The following is a 7,001-nucleotide window of genomic DNA, read 5'->3' on the forward strand; positions in this document are numbered from 1 at the left end:
TGAGTATTAGCATGCAAATATGTCCCCAATTAGATGGAAACCTAGATACTGTCGACCAAAAAAAATAGTTTTTTTGGGGGTCATTGAAATTGATTATGCGACAATTGAGGTGGAAATGCTTTTATGCGCAAATATAGGTAGAAATCCATCATGTCGCAGTGAACTTGGGAGTCACACGTGTTGATGTTGGAGCTCTACTGCCACCACGACATGGGGAAAAAAACGGGTTTTATTGGCCGGTGGAATAAATTCTTATTTCAGGACTTCATGACTTATGGTGGTTATGTGAGGAGCTTCATATAATTGTCCCATCAATATCGAGGCGAGGCTATCATTTGAATGATGCTGGTAGCATGTTCCTCAATGCTGGAAGGGGGTCCTGAATGGAAACGTTTGGGAAACACCACTGAACTACATTATCACACACAGTCAGTTCGATAGAAACACACCTCGGGTGGGAAAACGTGCATATCTTTTATTTTATTTTATATACACAGATTTTAGATTCCTACTCCTCGGCCAGAGCATCCAGAATGCGCTCTGAACGCTCCGAGAGCGAAACACTCTGAATTTACGAACAGACAATCTGACAACGCTCTGAGTTTACGAACGKCCAGAGCACACTCTGACATTCCAGAATAAATTTACGAACACACACGTACTATAAACCAGCCTTTAGTCTTGAACTCGTTTGTTGTTTAGTACATGGCCTCACATGTGAATCCTTAAAGAGATGGGTGGGGCTAAAGCTTAAGAGGGTGTGAACGATGCTGAACGATGCTGAATGGGTGTAGACAAAGAAGAGCTCTCCAGTAAGTACCAAAACATTCAAGGGCCATTTTCTCAAAAGTGACGTTAAACTTTCAAAGCAGAATTACTTACCCATTGTTCCTCAACTGTAGTGTGTGATATATCATTTTCTAGCGCTGAGTCTCTACTTTTATCCATTGCAAAAAACACAATTTCAAACTTTGCTGCATAAGACCGAATCAAGCCGGTCTGTCACATATGAACCAGCTCAGGAGCAGTGGTGGGAAAATAACCCAATTGTCATTACTTGAGTAAAAGTAAAGATACCCTTAAAAGAAAATGACTCAAGTAAAAGTGAAAGTCACCCAAATACTACTTGAGGAGAAGTCTAAAAGTATATGTTTTTAAATATAATTAAGTATGAAAAGTAAAAGTATAAATAATTTCAAGTAGCTTTTAAAATGAAAATCAGACAGCACAATTTTCTTGTTTAAAAAAAATTAACAGATAGCCAGGGGCACACTACAACAAGCAGACATAAGCATTTGTGTTCAGTGAGTCCTCCAGATCAGAGGCTGTAGGGATGACCGGGGATGTTCTCTTGATAAGTGAGTGAATTGGACCACTATCCTGTCCTGCTAAGCATTGGAAATGTATCAAGTACTTTTGGGTGTCAAGGTAAATGTACGGAGTAAAAAGTACTATATTTTCTTTAGGAATGTAATGAAGTCAAATTAAAAGTAGTCAAACATGTTATGCTGGTGAATGAGGACCCAAAAGCGACGTAAATATCTAACAGAGTCTTTATTCCAGTATTAAACAAATAATGATTCTCCTGGATATAATCAAGGTAAATCCAAAACAGGAAACTGAAATCCTCTCGTCAATAGAGAGGAACGACTGGAGACGCGACCACAGACTGCAGGTCGCTTCGGAAGGCACTGGCCGTAGCTAACATAGACACCTGCTCACAGCGCAGATCTGAAGAAGGCAAAGAAAACGACAGGGCGAACAAGGGACACAGGAACAGCAAACATCAAAACAAGAATCCGACAAGGACAGAAGCGGAAACCAGAGGGAGAAAGAGGACTCTAATCAGAGGGCAAAATAGGGGACAGGTGTGAAAGAGTAAATGAGGTCGTTAAGAATGAGAAACGCTGGGAGCAGGAACGAACATAAGAGAGAGAGAGAGCGGGAGAGGGAGAGAAGGGAGGAGGAGAGAAAGAGAGAAAGAGAAAGAACCTAATAAGACCAGCAAGGGAAGCACAGGGACAAGACATGATAATCAATGACAAAACATGACAGTACCCCCCCACTCACCGAGCGCCTCCTGGCGCACTCGAGGAGAACCCTGGCGGCAACGAAGGAAATCATCAATCAACGAACGGTCCAGCACGTCCCGAGATGGAACCCAACTCCCTCCTCAGGACCGTAACCCTCCAATCCACTAAGTACTGGTGACCACGTCCCCGAGAACGCATGTCCATGATCTTCCGTACCTTGTAAATAGAGCGCCCTCGACAAGGACGGGGGGGAGGAAGACGAACGGGGCGCGAAGAAAAAGCTTGACACAAGAGACATGGAAGACAGGGGGACGCGACGAAAGATGTCGCGGAAGAAGCAGTCGCACAGCGACAGGATTGACGACCTGAGAACACGGAACGGACCAATGAAACCGCGGAGTCAACTTGCGAGAAGCTGTCGTAAGAGGGAAGTTACGAGTGGAAAGCCACACTCTCTGACCGCGACAATACCTAGACTCTTAACCTACGTTTATTGGCGGCTCTCACAGTCTGCGCCCTGTAACGGCAAAGTGCAGACCTGACCCTCCTCCAGGTGCGCTCACAAACGTTGGAACAAAGCATCTGTTGCTGGTACTTAGGGAACGCTGGACTCGGCGAGCTGGGTAACGAAAACAGAGGAGCTGGTAGCCAAGGACTACTCTGGAAACGGTAATAGCCCTGCATATATGGTAGGCAGCAGATATTGTGATAGCGAGCCAGTTGTGAGCGTACTCAGCCAGGGGAGCTGTTCTGCCTAAGCGCAGGGTTTCGAAACGATAAAAGGCGCTGCGCTAATATGCGACCAATCGACTGTATTGGCCCTTTCTGCTTGACCGGTTTAAAGTAGACCTCCGCCCGGTGATGAAACCCGGAACAGAGAACTGACGGAAAGCACCAACTCAAACGACGAAACTCTTCCTCCTCAGAAACGTGTGACAGTGAATTGCCGGACCTCTGATCTAGAAACGCGTCTATAGGGTAGCCTATGTTAATTCTAACACATTTCCTTCAATGTTATTGATTTGTGCCGTCTCTCTTAGCGAAGGTATACTTAGCGTAGTTTGTGAATAATGAAAATGTGCCGCCTTAGGAAACCTATCGAGAACCGTAGAATCACAGTCTTCCGCGCAGACGAAGGCCCAGACCCTGTCAGGTTAATAAAGTCTACGGCATGTGAGGACCCATGGTCGAGAAGGAATGGGAAGCGGTCTGATGACGACCGAGCGGAGGAGAGAGTTACCCGACTTAGTCTGGCGCGCGAGTCCGAACAAGCAGCCACGAAACGGCGCGTGTCCCGCTCCTGAGTAGGCCACCAAAACCGCTGGCGAATAGAAGCAAGCGTACCCCGAACGCCGGGGTGGCCAGCTAACTTGCAGAGTGAGGCCCACTGAAGAACAGCCAGACGGAGTAGAGACAGGAACGAACAGAAGGTTACTAGGAACAAGCGCGCGGCGACGCAGTGAGAGTGAAGTGCTTGCTTTAACCTGTCTCTCAATTCCCCAGACAGTCAACCCGACAAACACGCCCTTCAGGGAGAATCCCCTCGGGGTCGGTAGAAGCCACAGAAGAACTAAAGAGACGTGGATAAGGCATCAGGCTTGTGTTCTTATTTCCCGGACGATAGAGAAATTCACGAACTCGAAACGAGCAAAAAAAACAAACGCCCAACGAGCGACGGCATTAAGTCGTTTGGCCGAAACGGATGTACTCAAGGTTCTTATGGTCAGTCCAAACGAAAAAGGGACGGTCGCCCCCTCCAACCACTTGTCGCCATTCGCCTATGCTAAGCGGATGCGAGCAAGTTCACGGTTTACCCCACATCATAGTGCGTTCCAGATGGCGACAGGCATGAGAAAAGTAAGCGCAAGGATGGACCTTATCGTCAGACTGGAAGCGCTGAGACAGAATGGCTCCCACGCCCACCTCTGAAGCGTCAAACCCGACAATGAATGTTTAGTGACGTCAGGAGTAACAAGAGATAGGGGCTGGACTGCTAAAACCTTCGTAGACGGAGATTCAAAAGCTGCCCTGTGCGGAACCGACACTTAAAGCAAGTCTTGACAGAAGTCAGAGCTGTAGACGTCGGCGCGGGCAGCCACTTGACCGAAAATTAGCGCGAATGAAGAACGCCGATAGAAATTAGCGGAACCGAGGAAAGCGCTGCCAACTCGACACGTGACTGTAGGAACGGGCCAATCGCGTGACCAGCCTCTGGAACCTTGGAGCGGGGTCCATCTGAATGCCCTTCAGCGGAAATAAGTCGTAGAACGCAGACAGAATCTGTGTACCAGAGGAGACATGAAAGCCGCACTCTTCACCTGCACGTAGAGACAATTGCCTAAAAGGCGCTCGGGAGTACACGTCGAACGGTGCTGAAACGATGCAAATCTCAGAGTGAGCGGTGAAAAAAGTCAGGAGTATCCGTCAAGGTAAAACGACAACGAAAAAATGTTCAGCTACGTCGTCTCACGTCACTCATCAAATTAACTTAATGCCTTGAGAGATCAAAGCTTGGGAAGCCATTAGCGAGACCGAAAGCGAGCAAAACACCGGTATCAAAATGGCCCTAAACTGGAGTGTTAAACGCGTCTCTCCACTCCGTCCCCGCTCGTCTGATGCGTACGACTGATGGTAAGCGTACGAGGTCCAACTTAGTAAAAAATACCCTGAGCTCCCTGCAAAACATATTTTCTCGAAGCTGAACGCGACATTAGGGGAAGCGGATAACCCGATTCTAATTTACGACCTGTCGACTCAAACCAGCTTCATTATCCCCCGCACCAATCAACATACGCCAAATAAGAAAGCCACGCAAGGGTCACGCCACAGCCAGATGGCGATACCGTCCTCTCTTCTTAACAAAGAAACAATCCCGCTCCGGCGGGAGAGGAAGAAAGGCCCCACATACCGGCGTACCGAGAGAAACAGACAGATAAATCCTCCGAGGCCTTAGACGTCTCGGGAGCGACAGAGAGTATAGTCTACCCCGAGGGGGATGGTCCCCGGAAGGAGATCAATACAACAATCATACGACCGGTGAGGAGGAAGGGAGCTGGCTCTGGACCGACTGAAGACCGTGCGCAGATCATGATATTCCTCCGGCACTCCTGTCAAATCACCAGGTTCCTCCTGAGTAGAGGGGACAGAAGACACAGGAGGGATAGCAGACATTAAACACTTCACATGACAAGAAACGTTCCAGGATAGAATAGAATTACTAGACCAATTAATAGAAGGATTATGACATACTAGCCAGGGATGACCCCCAAACAACAGGTGTAAAAGGGGAACGAAAAATCAAAAAGGAAATGGTCTCACTGTGGTTACCAGATACATGAGGGTTAAAGGTAGTGTCTCCCATCTGATACTGGGGAGAAGACTACCATCTAAGGCGAACATGGGCGTGGCTTCCCTAACTGTCTGAGAGGAATGTCATGTTCCGAGCCCATGCTTCGTCCATAAAAAAACCCTCAGCCCCTGAGTCTATCAAGGCACTGCAGGAAGCAGCCGAACCGGCCAGCGTAGATGGACCGACAAGATAGTACAGGATCTTGATGGAGAGACCTGAGTAGTAGCGCTCACCAGTAGCCCTCCGCTTACTGATGAGCTCTGGCTTCTACTGGACATGACATGACAAAATGTCCAGCAGAACCGCAATAGAGGCAAAGGCGGTTGGTGATTCTCCGTTCCCTCTCCTTAGTCGAGATGCGAATACCTCCCAGCTGCATGGGCTCAGTCTCTGAGCCGGTGGAGGAGATGGTTGAGATCGGGAGAGGGAAACACAGTTAACGCGAGCTCTCTTCCACGAGCTCGGTGACGAATATCTACCCGTCGTTCTATGCGGATGGCGAGAGCAATCAAAGAGTCCACGCTGGAAGGAACCTCCCGGGAGAGAATCTCATCCTTAACCTCAGCGTGGAGTCCCTCCAGAAAACGAGCGAGCAACGCTGGCTCGTTCCAGTCACTGGATGCAGCAAGAGTGCGAAACTCTATGAGAAATCCGTTATGGATCGATCACCTTGACATAGGGAAGCCAGACCCTGGAAGCCTTTCCCAAAAACTGAACCATCAAAAACCCGTATCATCTCCTTTTAAAGTTCTGATAAACGTAGAACACTCAGCCCCTGCCTCCCAGATCGCTGTGCCCCACTTCCGAGCCCGACCAGTAAGGAGTGATATGACGTAAGCGATCCGAGCTCTCTCTCTTGAGTATGTGTTGGGCTGGAGAGAGAACACAATATCACACTGGGTGAGAAAGGAGCGACACTCAGTGGGCTGCCCAGAGTAACATGGTGGGTTATTAACCCTAGGTTCCGGAGACTCGGAAGACCAGGAAGTAGCTGTGTGCACGAGACGAAGACTCTGAAACTGTCCTGAGAATCGGAGACCTGAGCGGACAGGGTCTCAACGCATGCGAGCAGCAGACAATTCCTGCTCGTGTCTGCCGAGCATTGCTCCCTGGATCTCGACGGCAGTGTTGCGAGAATCCGTAGTCGCTGGTCCATTCTTGGTCGGATTCTTCTGTTATGCTGGTGAATGAGGACCCAAAAGCGACGTAATAGTAACAGAGTCTTTATTCCAGTATTAAACAAATAATGATTCTCCTGGATATAATCAATGGTAAATCCAAAACAGGAAACTGAAACTTCTCGTCAATAGAGAGGAACGACTGGAGACGCGACCACAGACTGCAGGTCGCTTCGGGAAGGCACTGGCCGTAGCTAACATAGACACCTGCTCACACGCAGCATCTGAAGAAGGCAAAGAACACGACAGGGCGGAACAAGGCACAGGAACAGCAAACACAAACCAGAATCCGACAAGGACAGAAGCGGAAACCAGAGGAGAAATAGGGACTCTAATCAGAGGGCAAAATAGGGACAGGTGTGAAAGAGTAAATGAGGTCGTTAGGAGAATGAGAAACAGCTGGGAGCAGGAACGGAACGATAGAGAGAGAGAGAGCGGGAG

The sequence above is a fragment of the Salvelinus sp. IW2-2015 genome, unplaced genomic scaffold (assembly GCF_002910315.2).
Source record: "Salvelinus sp. IW2-2015 unplaced genomic scaffold, ASM291031v2 Un_scaffold1469, whole genome shotgun sequence".
NCBI lineage: Eukaryota > Metazoa > Chordata > Actinopteri > Salmoniformes > Salmonidae > Salvelinus > Salvelinus sp. IW2-2015.